Source organism: Somniosus microcephalus, chromosome 2, assembly GCF_052327205.1.
Source record: "Somniosus microcephalus isolate GS21.2 chromosome 2, FLI_Smic_1.0, whole genome shotgun sequence".
Taxonomy (NCBI): Eukaryota; Metazoa; Chordata; class Chondrichthyes; order Squaliformes; family Somniosidae; genus Somniosus; species Somniosus microcephalus.
Genome location: NC_140988.1, coordinates 349,634,016 through 349,652,749, shown reverse-complemented (window position 1 = coordinate 349,652,749; position 18,734 = coordinate 349,634,016).

Genomic DNA, 18,734 nt, shown 5'->3' with positions numbered 1-18,734 from the left:
TGGTCGCCTTATCTGAGGAAGGATGTTCTTGCCATGGAGGGAGTTCAGCGAAGATTCACCAGGCTGATACCTGGGATGGCAGGAATGACGTATGAGGAGAGACTGGGACGATTGGGCTTGTACTCGCTGGAGTTTAGAAGAATGAGAGGGGATCTCATTGAAACTTATAACATTTTGACAGGACTGGACAGACTAGATGCAGGAAGGATGTTCCCGATGGTCGGGGAGTCCAGAACCAGGGGTCACAGTCTAAGGCTAAGGGGTAGGCCATTTAGGACAGAAAAGAGGAGGAATTTCTTCACCCAGAGTGGTGAACCTGTGGAATTCTCTACCACAGAAGGCAGTAGAGGCCAATTCATTAAATATATTCAAGAAGGAGTTGGATATATTTCTTAAGGCTAAAATGGTCAAGGGATATGGGGAGAAAGCAGGGACAGGGTACTGAATTTGGATGATCAGCCATGATCGCATTGAATGGGGGAGCAGGCTCGAGGGGCCGAATGTCCTACTCCTGCTCCTATCTTCTATGTTTCTATGCTCAGTGAGTGAAGGTCGATGCGATGGTTGTATTTCTGCTCAATTGGTGGGTGGGTGATTCTGTTCATGTGTGGGTAGTGAAGTGGGATTGCCCTGAATTCAGTTCATTGAAGGGAAGTCTCTGATTTCTAGTCAGTGGGGTGTTAGGGGGGTGGTGTTGTTCTCAGTGTGAATGGTTGGGTCATGTTTTCTGCTCAATGGCGGGGTGGAAACATGTTTTTATGATCATGTGGGGGTTGGGTGGCCTTAATCTCTTCTCGGTGAGGGGAGGTAGGAAATCTGTTCCATTGAGGGGGGGAGGGTCCATAATCTCTTCTTGTTGGAGTGGTGGAGTGCCATGATCTGTGTGTGTGTGGTGCTTCTGGAGTTTCTCCTATGATGTCTTTTTCTCCTCTCTCTCTCCATTCCTTACCTCTGCTTGGGAAATATGCTGATGAATGCATGTGTAAATGTTTCTCACTGTTTACAACTTTTCCAAGCTTTGTGCCATCTGCAAACATTTAAATTATGCCCCCTATACCACAGTCCAGGTTATTGATATATATCAAAAAGAGCAGTGGTCCCAATCAATGTTCCACCTAATTTTTTTTGGGTGTGCAGCCCATTTAAAATGTCACGCATGTGCGAAATCTTGCATTGAAAAGCCCGTGAATGGTCTGCGCAGGACCTCCAGACAGCTACATGGCTGCGCAGCCTAGTGGGAACGTTGGTCCGAATACCGATCCCTGGGGGACACCACTGTATTCTTCCCTCCAGTGTGATAAACAACTGTTTACCACTTTCCTTGCTTTCTGTCTCTTAGCCAATTTTGTATCCATGTTACCACTGCCCCTTTAATCCCATGGGCTTTAATATTGCTAGCAAGTCTATTATGTGGCACTTTATCAAATGCCTTTTGAAAGACCATATATATAACATCAACCGCACTACCCTCATCGACCCTCTCTATTCTTTCATTGAAGAACGCAATCAGTATATTGAACTATTCTGTATGCTGTCATATTTATTTTAATGGATCAGGTACTCAGTTCCAAGTTCTAAGCATCGCTCTTCGACTGCATGGCCACTTTTATTACTTCTGGTGAATTTTAAAAAGTCACAATCTTTTTCATGAACTATATATAATTTTCATGGGCTATGCCATTAATTCTGATTGCTTGGGTCTTTTGGCATTTTGGGCTGTGTTTTTGGCATTTTCATAGGCGGGCACAACCTGGGGATTACTGAGAGATCACTTTGGGGCCGTCACATAATGTTAGGCGCTGCCTCATTATAATCAGTCACGTAACGTTACATAGATGACGACAACTATAAATGCCTTTGGAATCCTGAGATCACTCATAGTTTTTAATACTTAATAGATAGATGGTTCGATGGATGCCAGCAACCCATTGTACTTCATCCAAGCTACCATTCTTCATATGCGAGCCTAGACAGTGAGCGTGGGTAATTTGACCACAGCGTAGAGCTTGATTTTTTTTCATTCAATGTCCACACAGGCGCACTTTCAAGTGTCACCATATAATGACTAGAAGTGGGAACCTGGTTGGGTTTTTCCTCCTCCATAGCCCAGTGGGCTGAGGCTAATCGATGGACTCCTCTTTCAGTTCCAGGATGTCGGCTGCGAATTGAAGCTATCACTTTTTCTTAATTGTGTGATTAAATTCCATGGAAGTGTTTTTAGTGGAGTCCAGTGCTAGAATAATATATTATAGTTAAGGTAATTCATTCTTCTATTAGATTCCTATTGCTCTTTTGCAGTCATGAGGTTGTATGTTCATCATTCTTCATCACTGACAATTTCCTCATCTAAAAAGCTAGCCTACCCTGTGACATCTCAATGCTTTTTTATTAATTAGACAAACGCAATTTTTTTTGTGTATATAATAATATATAAAATAACAGAAAATCAGGGGATGTGTTACAAACCTGTCTAGAATCCTATCTGGTTTAAGGTTTGTTAATCAAAGAGCAGTCAGTAGTATTAACGTTCACCTGATATCTGCAAGTATTTCATCCCCAAATATCTATAATATTGTATATTTCTTCAAAAAGATTTCAGTGATGCATGTTCCTTTTAAATATGTGCCACAGCATGGCACACAGTGAAATTTTAATCACCACTTCTAGTGATATGTTGCCCGTAGGAATCAAAGGCCTAGAAATTCAGTATCGCCACGTTTGGGGTGCTACAGCCGGGCGTTCGCTAAATTTAGTGCCCGGCGCAACTTAGCGCCACCTTCGCCGAAATTGAGTTGCATCGCCCCAAGAGTTGCTGCTGCGCTAAAGCAGGCGATGCACGACTATCATAAGGCGCTAAGCCAGCGAGCTGAGGCGCTAACACCGAGGGCGGGCGCAGCGCAGGTGCGGCGAGTTGTTGATTGAAGGCAGACACGCTGGCGCCGGTCAGCTCTTAAAGGGGGAGGGTGGACTTGTTTGGCTGCGACGCCCTGCGCACTGCAGCCCTGAAGCAAGGCCTGACCATTGCTGGATCATTATTTCTACGCCCAGGACCATGCAGAAGGCTAGGGAGCGAGCAGAGCGCTTCAGCGAGGGTGGCCTGAGGCTACTGGTTGGCGCAGTAGAGCGCAGGCGACCTGTCCTCTTCCCTGACAGTGGGAGGAGGCCGCTTCCCAGCGAATACCGAAAAGCCTGGAGGGAGGTGGCAAACAGGGTGACCACCAACAGCATGGTTGCCAGGGCTCCACTTCAATGCAGGAAAAAGTTCAACGACCTCACTCGGGTTGTCAGGGTGAGTACCCTTTCCACTATCCTGTTCATCCCTGCATGTGCACCTCAGTTTCTGGCCAAAGGGACCTGAAAGCCCCAATGCCCAGCCCTCATCCAAGAGCTATGAGACTCTCATGAAAACCACTTGCACATTCACCACTTGACACACTGTCAGGGCTATTCGACCATGGGAGGCAGTGCAGGCAAGATGAGGGCTTGACACTCAGGGCTATTCCTCCATGGGAGGCAGTGCAGGCAAGATAAGGGCTTGACACTGTACTTAGAGGCCATCCTTTCTCTTGCAGGGCAAGCTGGCCCACAATCGCAGGCAGCAGCGACGGACCGGGGGAGGCCGTCCTGACCTCAAAGAGCTCAGCGACCTGGAGCAGCGTGTGGAGCACATTATGGCAGGTTGGCTGATTGGCCCCGTCACCAGTGGAGGTGCCGACCCTGTTCTGGACAGCAATGGTAAGGTCATCACCTTTTTGACCTCTCTCTTTCCACTTGTGCCTCACACCAGCATCCTTTGCCACTATCGAACCAATGCAGTGCATTACAGCACTCATGCCTCCCTCGCTGCCGTCCTGTCCTCACTCTAAAGCAACTCTTGTGCCTCCCTGCTTTCAGATGCTGATTCGCCAGGTGAGGAGGTGGGCCCTCAAGCTGCCACTGTCAGTGATTCTGAATTCGAGGAGGAGGAAGAGGAAGCTGGCCCATCAGTGCCACCCTCAGCTGAGGCAGCCCATGGCCATGATGGGGACACGTCTTCCCTGGAGGGGAGCAGGGGGGAAGGGTCTGAGGAGAGTGAAGCTCCGGGGCCCAGCGGGCTGCAGCAACGCGGGAGGGGTGGGGAAGCTCGGCGGCCTTCTCCCCGGAGGGTGAGTGCGGCCTCCAGTCCTGCTACAGTGAGCGCAGAGGAGGTGCGGCTCCTTGGTGAAATGGGCGCCCAGGCTGAGCGCAGGCACACTGAGCTCATGGCTGCAGTGGCAAGGATGCCTGACTCCATAGAGTCACTGGCAAGGAGTGCTCAGGAATTCGGGGCAGCACAGGCCAGGAGTCTGTAAGAATTCAGTGCAGCACAGGCAAGGAGTCTGCAGGACTTCACTGCATCACAGGCGGCTTCCAGCCAAGTGCTGAGTCGTGCCGTGCATTCACTGGCTGGTGTGATACAGACACAGACCAGGGCCACACGGGCACTAACTGCTGCCACCCTCGCTGAATCGGCCAGGCATCGACGGGGCCCTCGCCGCGCCGCAGCAGCCCAGCATTCTGTGCTTCAGCAGATTGCTGCTCATGCTGCAGTGCTGACCCGTGCGAGTGCCAGTGTATCAGCCGACCAGGGAGTGCCTATGCTCTGTCAGGTTGGCAGCATTCCTGCAGCCAACACTGTCACTCCTCCACTGCAGCCGCCACCACCCGTAGGACAGACTGCTGCGGCCCAAGCAGAGTTGGAGCAGTCAGCAGCTGGGCCCTCCAGGCCCAGAGCTGGTCCAGGCCGTCCCCCAAGGGCATCTGGCGTCTCACCATCTGACCCTCAGCAGCCTTCCCCCAGCCTTGCTGCAGCCACTAGGGTCCCATTGAGGAGGAGCTGCAGGGCGGGAAGGGGCCATTCGCGGAAGCGAGGCGGATCACCCTCACGGGAAAAAGTAGAAGGTGTGGCCAAATGTTGTGTTTATATATGAAGGCCGAGAATGTTTTTTTTATATATGAAGGCCGAGACTGTTGTGTTTTTTTTTATATGAAGGCCGAGGATCATGGTCATTTTTGTTTAACTTTTTTTCATTTTCTCAAGGTTGTGAGAGCCAGTTATGTCTCTGACTGTCTTTTGGGGGGTTTATCTGAATTAGTTTGTCATGCGGGAAGGCCACAGAGTTTGCACCGTAAAATTTTTTCTTTAATCACATTGTCCGTGTTTGCACTTTGAACTATTTGTTGCCTTGACCGGCTGAGGGCTTGCGGAGCGGCTCCATTCATGTTCTTTCATTGGCACAAGCCATTCCCTGAGAGGGGGCCTAGAACCAAGTTGCAATAAGCTGCCGACGGACGGCCCTTGCACTTTGTGCCTCCCTCCCGTCTTGGTGATCCTCCTCCTCCTCCTCCTCTGGTGGTCCTCCAATGTCTGCTGGCAGTGGCTGAGTCCTGAGGATAGCCAGGTTGTGCAGCATGCAGCACACTACAATGAAATGGGAGACTCTCTCAGGCGAGTACTGTAGGGCTCCTCCAGAACAGTCCAGACAGCAGAACCGTTGCTTGAGCACGCCGATTGTGTGCTCAATGATATTCCTGGTAGCTTGATGGCTGTCATTGTATCGCTCTTCAGCAGGGGTGCTGGGCGCATGGAGCGGGGTCATCAGCCAGGTGCACAAAGGATAGCCTTTGTCCCAGAGAAGCCATCCTCGTGGGTGAGCCTGGGCTTCGAAAATGTCTGCTACAGAAGTCTGGCGCAGGATGAAGGCATCGTGGCTGCTGCCTGGAAAGCGGGCATTGACAGCTAGTATGAGCTGCCTGTGGTCACACACCAACTGGACGTTGAGCGAATGGTAGCCCTTCAGGTTGCGGTAATCCTCGGCATTCTGTAGAGGTGCCCGCAAAGCCACATGCGTGCAGTCAATGGTGCCCTGGACCATGGAGAAGCCCGCTATTCTCCAAATCCCATTGCACGCTCTTGCTGCTTGTCCAGGATCATGGGGAAGGAGATGTACTGACGTCCCCTTCTGAAAAGGGCATTGGTCACCTGGCGGATGCAGCAATGTACCGCGAACTGGGAGATGTTGGCAATGTCCCCAGTAGCGGATTGGAAGGAGCCGGTGGCATAGAAGTTGAGAGCCACCGTCACCTTCACTGCCACTGACAGAGACGTCCTGCTCCTCAGCTGTGGCTGCAGATCTCTGTGAAGCAGGTGGCAGATCTCAGTGACCACCTCCCTTCTGAATCCCAGCCTCCGAACACACTGCTCCTCAGACATGTTCAGATATGAGAACTGCTGGCGGTACACCCTGGGTGGGTAAGGCCTCCTGTGCTGACGCCTGTTGGCCCTTCTCCGTCTGGCCATGACTGGCACTCTCTCACGGCGTCTCTGAGCCCTTTGAATGCAATGCAGTAAGCCAACATTTCCACCCATTGCAACCCCCATTATATGTGGTGACTCAAGGCTATGGCACTGAAAGTTAAATCCAAGTGCAAAGCTCTGGCCTGAAGCCAGAAGTACCTGTGCGAGCGCTGAGTCAAAGCAGAAAGCTCTCTCCCTTTGTCTCTCTCCAAATATCCGTCTCTCACACAGGATTGCCACAAAATGGCTGCCACTTATAATGCAGGAGGAGTCCCCTTTAAATAGTGCGCCCCACAGCAACTGGGAACCGTTCACCTCTACCAGTCGCTGGGGGCGCCAGGCACACAGAAGGGCGGCACCACTGACGTTCCGGTTCGGGGCGCACCAAGGGCGTTGCACCATGAAATGACGTCAGGATCTGCGCGCGCAGCTGAGCGGGCGCTGCGGTTTTGCACCGCCGCTAAATCTTGAGTGAAGTTCGCGAGAGGCGCAGATCGCGCCACGCCCGGGCGCTAGCCACTTAGCGCCCCACTTCTCCTCCTCCTAAGGCGCTAGCGGCTGGCGCTAACAACTGAATTTCTAGGCCAAAATCTATTTGACGCTATGATATTACATGTGTTTATTGTGATCAGTGCAGTTTGGTTGTAATGATTTTTAGTGGTAGTTCTCCATTGTTGAAAGATAAGTGCCACAGTTATAATGGGCCAGATTTTGCATTGAGAATTACAGTGAGGCTAACAGCGCTCACTGTTATTATGGAGTAAATCGGATGGCAATTTCCAGAGTACGCAGATGTGCGATTAAACATGGAAATCAGGAAGTTGCAGTCCGCGTTACCCTGCTCCTCCACAGGCTGCGCTATAACAGCACCTCGCCGATATACATGCCATTGAAATCAATGTAAGGGCGTGAAGTTACGGTACTTACCCACCAGTTACCCACTAAACACGCCAGAAAAAGTTAGGGTTGATACATTCAGGTGCAGCTGAATTTTTAACAGCGTGATCAGTCACAATTACTGCCAAACAACCTCTCTGGCACTGAAAATATAATTTTGCAAGTGTGGAGTCTCAGTCCTTCAGAATTTAATTAGTGTTGGAGATTTTTTTTTATTATAATTTTTAAAAACTTTTTATGTCTGTCTCTTTTATCTCTCTCTTAATCCCATCTTTCTTTCCCAATCTTTATTTTGCTTCCTGTACATGATTTAAATCTAATTTATAATTCCCGCTTTATACTTCCTGGTTTAGACTCTGCGTGGCTCAGTGAGGATTCTGCAATCTGATTGGTTAAAGAGCCTCACTGTTGTTTCCCCTGCTCACATATGCCACACATCCCCTGTAGAGGGCACTGCGCTGGATCAGACACCTGATGGCAGCAACTCGACGCTCAAAAGCCCACAAAGACCCTGTGGGCAGCTGTCAGCGAGGTGAACAGTGAGCACCGTTCCTTCGCCGCTGACTGCAAAATCTGGGCCAATATCTTTATGATCTCATGTTGGAAGTGTACTTCAAACCTCTTCCTTCCACAATTGTCCTATGTACAATGTATCACAGACTCTACCCAATTGCTTGAGAATGATAGCAAAATACTGCAGATGCTGGAAATCCAAAATAACAACAGAAAATGCTGGAAAAACTCAGCAGGCCAGGCAACATCCGTGGAGAGAAAATAGAGTAAACGTTTCGGGTCAAACCCTTTGTCAAGACTGGAAAGGCACAGGAAATGAAATAGATTGAAAGGCCAGATTGGGAGAGAACAAAAGAGAAGAGAAGAGACATTAAGAGGTATTCAAAACGAGACGAGATGGTGATAGGACTAGGGGAGACAAAAGATGGCTCTAGATTAGGTGTGAAATGTGCTGACAGAATGGGAGACAGCTGCCATGTGGGAGAGAAAAAAAAGGGGGGGGAAGGGCCAAAACAAAGGTGATAATTAGAGGGAACAGAAAAGCCGCACATGCTCAGAATTTTGAACGGCCCGCGTAGCCCATTAAAGGGGCCGCTCGGTCCAAACTTCACCTGACGAAGGAGCAGCGCTCCGAAAGCTTGTGATTTCAAATAAAACTGTTGGACTATAACCTGGTGTGTGACTTCTTACAAAGATAATTAGAGGGAACATTGATCACAACAAACATTATTCACATGACCACAGATGACATTTCTATGGCCCTAGGAGCACGGGAACTGTTGTGTCCCACGCAGTATTTGACAATCATTGTCTATAGCCATCCTGATAAAAGCAGCGGCAAACGTACGTGTTTGTGACTATGTCCCTTTGTTACCCCGACAGCCCCAACCTGACCCCACTCCTACAGTCACTGTTCAACTGAGCTTAACAGGCAGTTAATTGGCACTAATCCCTTCCCGCCTCGGGTCGGCGGGTCCCAGTGCGGGGCGGGTACCCGCCTCCCTTGAAACTTACGTGGAGGCGGGTTTTGGGCGGGATGGTGTCGGGACCCCCGAATTCAGGATTTTTGCCCCCCGCACGCCTGAAAGCCCGCCTCACGGCACACTGAAAATCTGGCCCACAATGTTTCATATTCAGGTAGTGCCTTATTATAACGCAACAACCTCCCAGCTCAGTTCACACAATGAACTATTATTTTTTTTGGAATGCAGCTACTGTATTTTATGTGGGGGAAATATGATATTCCACAAACAGGAATGAGATAAACAGCCAATTAATCTCTTTTGGTTAAAGGACACCAGGAGAACTCCATGCTGTTCCTAGAATAATGCCACATTGGCATAAATCATTGGGATGGGTGGGCAAACCCTCAGATTAATATCTCATCTCAAGATGGCACCTCCAACGGTAAAATACTCCCTCAGTAATGTGCGTCAGTGTTAGGCTAGTTTATGTGCTCAATTTCTGGAGTGGGGTTGAATTCAGAAGCCATTGGCTCAGAGGTAAGAGTTCCACCAACTGAGCCAAGCTGACAATGTAAGTATTTAAAAAATATAAATGAGATAAACATATAAATAGTAAAATGGTAGTCAAAGGAAGGGCGTGGCCGATTAGAGATCAAAACATAATTCTTCGTGTGGAGGCAGAGGGCATGGCTGAGGTACTGAATGAATATTGTGCATCTGTCTTCACTAAAGAAGAGGATGCTGCCAATGTCACAGTAAAGAAAAGAAAGCAAAGAAAAACTTAATTTCTATCGCGCCTTTCATGACCCCAGGACGTCCCAAAGGGCTTTACAGCTGGTGAAGTACTATTGAAGTGTAGTTACTGTTGTAATGTAGGAAACATGGCAGCCAATTTGCACATAGCAAGCTCCCACAAACAGCAATGTGGTAATGCCCAGAAATAAACCAGGTCTAGGGGGAGGAGAGGGAGAACATAGTGCGGGTGTAAAGGGGGTGATCTTACCATCTGGATCACGTCTTACCAATCTTACCATCTGGATCATGTTCTCACTCTCATCCCCACCCCTTTAGACCTGGATCATGTTCTTCCCCCATCCCCACTGTGCTCTCCATACTTGTTACCACACCCCCCCCCGCCCTGAGTTCCTGACCTCTCTCTCCCCCTCTGATTCTCTCTCTCTCCCCCTCAGATTCTCTCTATCCCTCCGATTCCCTCTCTCTTTTCCCTCTCACCCTCCGATTCTCTCTCTCCCTCCTATTCCCCCCTCTTTCCCTCCGATTCCCTCTCTTTTCCCTCTCACCCTCCGATTCCCTCTCCCTCCCTCTGATTCACACACTCCCTCCTATTCAATCTCTCTCTCCCTCTCTCTTCCCCCCTCTCTCCCTCCCAATTCCCTCTCTCCCCCTCTCCCGCTCCCCCTTTCTCACCCCCCTCTGATTTCACCTCTCACCCTCTCCGATTCCCTCTCCCTCTCCTCCTCCGATTCCCTGTCTCTCCCCCCTCCGATTCCCTCTCTTCCCCTCCCTCTCTTCCCTCCGATTCCCTCTCTCTCCCCCTTCTGATTCCCTCTCATTCTCTCCCCCCTCCGATTCCCTCTCCCCCTCATTCGCTCTTTTCCCCCTGATTCCCTCTCTCCCCTCTCCCTCCCCACCCTCTCTCCCACTCTCCCTCTCTCTCCCCCTCCTCCCAGTCTCCCTCTCTCTCTCGCTCACTATCCCCTCTCCCTCTCCCCCTCTCCCTCTCCCCCTCTCCCCTCTCTGTCTCCCCCCTCTCTCTCCCCCTCTCCCCTCTCTCTCCCCCTCTCTCCCCACTTTCTCTTCCCCTCCCTCCCCGTTTTCTCTCCCCCTCTCTCTCCCCTGTCCCCAATCTCCCTCTCTCTCTCCTTCACTCTCCCCCTCTCCCTCTCTCTCTCCCTCCCCCTCCTTCTCTCCCCCTCTCCCCTTTCTCTCTCTCTCTCCCTCCCCCCTCTCTCTTCCCCTCTCCCTCTCTCCCCTCTCTCTACCCCTCTCCCCTTCTCTCTCTCCCCCTCCGATTCCCTCTCTCCCCTTTCGATCCTCTCTTCTCCCCCCCGGCCCAGTGAGGGGCCTTGACCCACGGAGCTGAACAAAGTGTGGGCCGCACTGCACTGCTGCCGCGACTGTGGGGTGCTGTGCATGCGCCGCCTCGGTGACAGCACGCAAGCGCAGAAGAGGATCGGGTGCACATGCACCAAAAAGGGGCGGGGCCAACCATGCGCGTGCGCAGAAGGACACAAAAATGTTCGTGCAGATAATCACTTTGTTTTTCTGCTATGGCTGTGGGACTCTTACTCGAGCAGGTGTGGCTGAGAGCGATGTCCTTATACCAGGGGTTGTTCAGCATGTCCAAGGGGATTTGAGCAAGATGCTTGGCAGGTGGTAGCCATAATAAGAACATAAGAAATAGGGCAGGAGTCAGCCATTCGGCCCTCGAGCCTGCTCTGCCATTCAATAAGACCATGACTGACCTTCTACCTCAACTCCACTTTCCTGCACTTGATTCCCTTAATATTCAAAAATCTATTAATCTCTGTCTTGAATATACTCAATGACTGAGCCTCCACAGCCCTCTGGAATAGAGAACTCCAAAGATTCACCACCCTCTGAGTGAAGAAATTTCTCTTCATCTCAGTCCTAAATGGCTGACCCCTTATTCTGAGACTGCGACCCCTGGTCCTAGACTCCCCAGCCAGGTGAAACATCCTCCGTGCATCTACCCTGTCAAACCCTGTAAGAATTTCATATGTTTCAATGAGATCACCTCTCATTCTTCTACACTCTGGAGAATAGTCTACTCAATCTCTCCTCATAGGACAATCTCCCCATCCCAGGAACCAGTCTGGTGAACCTTTGTTGCACTCCCTCTATGGCAAGTATATCCTTCCTTGTGTAAGGGGACCAAAACTGTACACAATACTCCAGGTGTGGTCTCACCGGGGCCCTATATAATTCCAGTAAGATGTCTTTACTCTTATACTCAAATCCTCTTGTAATAAAGGCCAACATACCACTTGTTTTCCTAATTGCTTGCTGTGCCTGCATGTAAACTTTCAGTGACTTGTGTACAAGGACACCCAGGTTCCTCTGAACACCAATATTTCTCAATCTCTCACCATTTAAAAAATACTCTGCTTTTCTAATTTTCCTACCAAAGTGGATAACTTCACATTTCTCCACATTATATTCCATTTGCCATGTTCTTGCCCACTCACTTAGCCTGTCTATATCCCCTTGAAGCCTTTTTGCATCCTCCTCACAACTTACATTCCCACCTAGCTTTGTATCATCAGCAAACTTGGATATATTACATTTGGTCCCCTCATCCAAATCATTGATGTAGATTGTGAATAGCTGAGGCCCAAGTACTGATCTTTGTGGTACCCCACTAGTTACAACCTGCCATCCTGAAAATGACCCGTTTATTCCTACTCTCTGTTTTCTGTCCGTTAACCAATCCTCAATCCATGCTAGTATATTACCCCCAATCCCATGAGCCCAATTTTGTTTAATAACGTCTTGTGTGGCACCTTATCGAATGCCTTCTGAAAATCCAAATACACCACATCCACTGGTTCCCCCTTATCTATTCTGCTAGTTACAACCTCAAAAAACAGATTTGTCAAACATGATTTCCCTTTCATAAATCCATGTTGACTCTGCCCAATCAGATTATTATTTTCTAAGTGCCATATTACCACATCCTTAATAATAGATTCTAGCATTTTCTCTGCTACTGATGTCAGGCTAACTGGTCTGTAGTTCCCTGTTTACTCTCTCCCTCCTTTCTTAAATAGTGGGGTTACATTTGCTATCTTCCAATCTGTGGGAATTGTTCTAGAATCAATGGAATTTTGGAAAATGACAACCAATGCATCCACTATGTCTATACCTCTTTTAAAACCCTAGGATGTAGGCCATCAGGTCCGTAGGTTTTATAAGCTTTCAGTCCCATTAATTTCTCCAGTACTTTTTTTTTACTAACACTAATTTCTTTTAGTTCCTCATTCTCGCTAGACCCTTGGTTCTCCACTATTTCCAGAAATGTTTTGCGTCTTCTCCCGTGAAGACAGACACAAAGGGCTGGATTTTCACTGAGGAGGTGTGTAGGAGGCGGGACTACAACTTTCGGAGTTGTAGTCCTGCCTCCATCGAGTTGTGGCCAACCCACGCGATTTTCACTTGATTGACCTTGTTGAGCCCGCCCAGTGGGCTCAGCAGGCCAATTAAGGGCCACCCGGCAACAAGTGACATCACATATTGACATTTCATCTATCAAAAGCTTTTGACAGATGAAATATCAGCGTTTGACAGCTGTTTGAAGCTGACACTGACAATCTGTACTCCAGGTTAATTCCTTCCTCTCAGGCTGATTTAGAGATCTCTCCAGAACAGAAAGCTGAATGCTGCAACTTTTGACAGCTCGCGGTCATTCTGCTTTCTGTGCCGGTGAGATGAGGGACTCCCGAGACCTGAAGGAAGGAAGGCTGTAAAGGTAAGTAAATGTAAGTAAAACTTCTTTAAACACTTTACACACACCAAACACACTTACCTCTTCACTCATGCACCCATCACTCACCTGAACACCGGGTATCTCGAACCCTCTAAGTCCTTCAGCCCGACGGCCCGCCTTGCTAACTTGGCGTGGTTTGGAGCTGTCGGGAATCCCACACTTCAGCAATAAAAATAGGGATTAGGCTAAAAACTGCTTGTTAACTACCTGTTAACAGGCAGTTAATTGGCACTAATCCCCTTCCCGCCTCGGGGAGGCGGCTCCCAGTACAGGTCGGGTAACCGCCTCCTGGGAAATGAGCATGGAGGCTGGTTGGGGTGGGAAGGGTTCGTGCCCCCCGATTCTGCAATTTTAACACCCCACACGCCTCCATTCCTGCCTCCACGGCCCAGGGAAATTCGAGCCCAAAGTATTTGTTTAATTTCTCTGCCATTTCCTTATTCTCTATTATAATTTCTCCTGTCTCAGCCTGTAAGGGATCCACATTTACTTTCGCTTATCTTTTTCTTTTTACATACCTATAGAAGCTTTTATAATCTGTTTTTACATCTCTTGCTAATTTACTCTCATATTCTTTTTTCCTTTTCTTTATCAATTTCTTGGTCCTCCTTTGCTGAATTCTGAAATCCTCCCAATCCTCAGGCTTACTATTCTTTTTGGCAACATTATAAGCCTCTTCCTTTGATCTAATACTATTTTTAACTTCTTGTTATCCACGGTTGGCCCACTTTTCCTGTGGGATTTTTGTGCCTTAAAGGAATGTATATTTGTTGTAAATTATGTATTAATTCTTTAAATGCTAGCCATTGCTTGTCTACCATCATACCTTTTAATGTAGTTTACAATCTACCTTAGCCAACTCGTCCCTCATAGCTACATAGTTTGCTTTGTTTAGATTTACGACCCTAGTTTCGGATGAAGTAAATCACTTTCAAACTCATTATAAAATTTTATAATATTATGGTCACTCTTCCCTAAAGGCCCCTTTACGACAAGGTTATTAATTAACCCTTTCTCAATGCATAATACTAGATCTAAAATAACCTGTTCCCTAGTTGGTTCCTCAACATACTGATCTAGAAAACTATCTTGTATACATTCCATGAATTCATCCTCCACACTATTACTGCAAATTTGATTTGTCCAGTCTATATGGAGATTAAAGTCACCAATGATTACTGTATTACCCTTGTTACATGCGCCTCTAATTTCTTGATTTATACACTGCTCTACATTACAACGATTGTTTCGGGGCCTATAAACAACTCCCACCAATGTTTTCTGCCCCTTGCTGTTTCATAGCTCCACCCAAACTGATTCTACGGGGTCGATTTTATCTCAGGTGCGGGGAATTGGCGGGTTCCCCGAATTTAGTGATTCCGACACGATTGTAAATGGGTCTGTGAGATTGATGCAAATTTAACACAATTGGCTAATTGATTTCCAGCGTGTGGGAAGCCTTGGCAATTGAGGATTTCCAGTCAGAAAGTCGCAGAATATGATGTCATCATTGCTGCTGCTTTTAAGGTCCACAGCAAGCCTTGCTTCCTCTGCAGGCTTCCAACCTTCAACATTAAGATGGCACAGGAGCCTGCAGGAGGAATGGCCAGCAGGAGGGCCAGATCTGCACCCAAATTTGATGAGGCTTCACTACAGGCATTACTTGATGGTGCTAGGGCCCACAAGGAGGTCCTCTTCCCTTCTTCAGGGAGGAAGAGGCCTCCCAGCCAGACCAAGGCTGTGTGGCTAGAGGTGGCAGGTCAAGTCAACTGCTTGGGGCTTACACAAAGAATGTGGGTGCAGTGCAGGAAAAGATTCCATGACCTTCTTCACAGTGGAAAAGTAAGTACTGTATGATGTTTCCATCACCCTCAATCTGATTTCCATTGCCTTTCCTCACCAGCACTCAGCTTTAGCAATCTCTTCCTGCACATCCCACTAGACACTCACATCCATGCACCCTTACTGTGGTGTATGTAACCTGTTCCACCTTAAGAGAACTTAAGCCTGTTCCACCTTAAGAGATGTACTACTTTCTCTGGCTGCTGTATACGTAATACCGGTGGTGACCACCGGTATATAAGCACTGTGTAGTAAGATTGTATTTAGTATAGTCCTGACCTCCAACCAGTAAAGACCTGTTGAACTTTAATCTTGTAGTCTGTGTGTTATTAATTACAACTAGAACACACAGACTTTACAGTGGCGACGAGTCAGATTCTTACCCTGCGGCAGTTACATCCACGGCGGCTTCGTCCACAGAACGGACGTCGAAGAGAGGCTTCCACCCTCATCACCCTGCTGGAAGACACGTCGCACGGCAGACATCGAGAAACCAGAGTGCAGAAGACATCTTGAACTCGAAGCCTCCATCAGCGGCTGTCAGCTATCTTCTTTCTACCTCGGTAGTGGGTAAGCCGGGTAGCGACGCGACCAGAAAGTCGGCCGCATTGGCTGTACAGACGGGGAGGGAAGACGGAGGAATAAGGGCGGTGAGATCGATCGCGACCGGAGATAAGGGCCGGGCCGCATTCGGGCCGAAAGGCGCAGCGCGGGGACATCGATCGCGGCTGGTGATAAGGGCCGGGCCGCATTCGGGCTAAAAAGGCGCAGCGTCTGGGGGCAACTGAAGGCACGAGAGCCGCGGTGAAGCGGAGACAGCGTCGGGGGACGGGTGAAGACCGCCAAGCGCGGGAAAACCGCCATTTTGTAGGCGGAGGACGAAGACAAGAGCGCGGAAGCCGCCAACTTGGATAAAAATAAAAATAAATTAAATTGCAACGATGCCTAAACATGGGAACATTAATACCTTTGATAGCGACATCGAAGATAGGGCTTATGTATGGTGGCCAGGTATTGACCAACAGATAGAGGAGTTGACGAAAAGCTGCGCTGGGTGCCAAAAAGTGCAAAATGCACCTCCGATCGCACCACTACACCCATGGGAATGGCCTTCAGCCCCATGGCAACGCATACATATTGACTTTGCTGGTCCATTCATGGACTCCATGTTCCTAATTGCGGTGGACGCACATTCCAAATGGCCAGAAGTGATCAAGATGAATACCACTACTTCAGAAAAGACAATTGCGGTGTTAAGAACAATATTCGCAAGGAACGGATTGTCAGAACAGATCTGTTCGGACAACGGACCACAGTTCGTGTCGGAAGAATTCCAAAAATTCTTAAAGAAGAATGGGGTGAAACATTATACCTCTGCCCCATATCATCCGGCGACAAACGGGTTGGCCGAGAGATTTGTCCAAACATTCAAAAAGGCAATAAAGGCCATGAACGATGATCAGATTCCGCTACAGCACAAGGTGGACAATTTCCTAATGGCGTATCGAAACACCGCTCATGCAGTGACTAACCAAAGTCACTGTTTTATAACAGGAGGTTGCGGTCCAGGTTGGACTTGTTAAAACCAAATGTGCGGAGGGAAGTGGAAAACAAACAGTTCTGGCATATTAATAACAAGTCCACTCGAAGTTTCGAAGTAGGACAACCAGTGTTGGCAAGGGGCTATGGAAACGAAAAATGGCAGTCCGGAACAATTCAGGCCAGACAAGGACCTCTGATGTACACAGTAGATATTGGTAACAATGTGATAAGGCGTCATGCGGATCAACTGGTAGAATCAAGAGCAAGGGTCGAACCCATGGTTGCGACAGAGACAACTGTGGAAGACGTTAATGAACCTGAAGCATCTACCTCGGCAGGGACTGTACCTGATGATGACATCCAATACATAGGAAACCAACAAGAAGAGTCACCTCAGCAACAAGAATCAGAGACCACTGAAAGGCGTTATCCAGACCGAATCAGAAGGCCTCCTGAGAGACTGAACCTTTGAACTGTTTATACCTGAAGTTATATATGTATATATGTTATGATGTTATGTTAAATGGGGATATGACTATTAAGCTAAAAAGGGAGGATTGTGGTGTATGTAACCTGTTCCACCTTAAGAGATGTACTACTTTCTCTGGCTGCTGTATACGTAATACCGGTGGTGACCACCGGTATATAAGCACTGTGTAGTAAGATTGTATTTAGTATAGTCCTGACCTCCAACCAGTAAAGACCTGTTGAACTTTAATCTTGTAGTCTGTGTGTTATTAATTACAACTAGAACACACAGACTTTACACTTACCCATTCCCTCTCTCTCTATGCTCACATTCACAGAACTATGCCACCATGCAGCCCTCACACTCCCTCTCACTCTGATGCTTTGAACACAACTGACAACACACAGGGAGGGCCCTTGGTATTGCAACATCACTCCATCTTTGTCTCCTTCTAAGTATCTATGCTATGCAATCTCTGCACTCACTCCTTCATTCTCACTCAACCTCCACTTGTCTCCCTCATTGCAGGAAAAGAGAGCTCACAACAGGAGAGAGTGAGCCAGGACAGGAGGAGGGCCGCCCTCATTAGCCCAGCTCATCCCCTGGGAGGAAGGTGTCCTGGAGATTGCTGGGGCTGACCGAGATATGGACGTTGGGGAAGGACAGGCAGGAGCATCCCGCAAGTTGGTGACAGAATAGTTTTCCATCTCTCTCATTGGCGTTGCATGAGTCGCTGATAATGATTCTGAAGCTACATCATATGGACTTATGATCATCTGCAAAATGCAATGTGCATGTAACCTTGGCATTACATCTCTAACTTTTTCCTTGACTCCCCCACAGGACCATCGAGAGCCCCCGTCCCCACTCTGCAGGAGGAAGAGCCTGAGCAGCCAGACTCCTCAGAGGAATCTGCAACCTCTGAGGGCGCAGCATCATCAGAAATAAGCACACCCAGCACCAGCGCAGACACTCACACCTCGGTGGGACCTTTGGGACATAGAGTAGAGTTGTCACCTGGTGTATCACAGCTCACAAGTGAGCATCAGCAGATTGTGGAGACAGGGACAGCAGTGGAGAGTCCTTGTCGGAGAGCGCAGGACTCTGCCAGCTAGGCTCAGCTGCATGTGGACCCTCTGCCTCTGGGTCCATCCATAAGATCAGAGGTGATGGAACTCCATACACAGATTCAGGAGTCTCTGGCAGGTTTTGTCTCCAGGGTCGTTGTGAGTGTGGAGCAAATGGAGGAGTCCCTAGCCAACATGAGCAGAGTCTTTGTGGAGTCAGTGGCGCATGAACGCATCAACACGGAAAGCATGGCTACCTACATGGAAATGATTGCTGCCTCTGTGGTAAGGCTGGCTACGGTAGAGGAGAGGAGGGCAACGGCCATGGAGGAGGTTAGTCGCCAGGGTATGGAAAACATGGTGAGTGTTCAGAATAGAATGACATCTCTTGAGGAGCGATGGGCATCTATTGAACAGAGAAACCAAACCTTCATGGAAGTCCTTCTGAGTAGGACTGCCATTGTAGGTACGGGTCCCCATGGCCCACCTGATGTGCAGCAAGCTGCTCTCAAGCCACTTGCAGGCACTGAGGGGGACCTGACCCATGAGAGGGAGATTGGTGGCAGCCCTCAAGGAAGTGGGGGCTCCTCTCCAA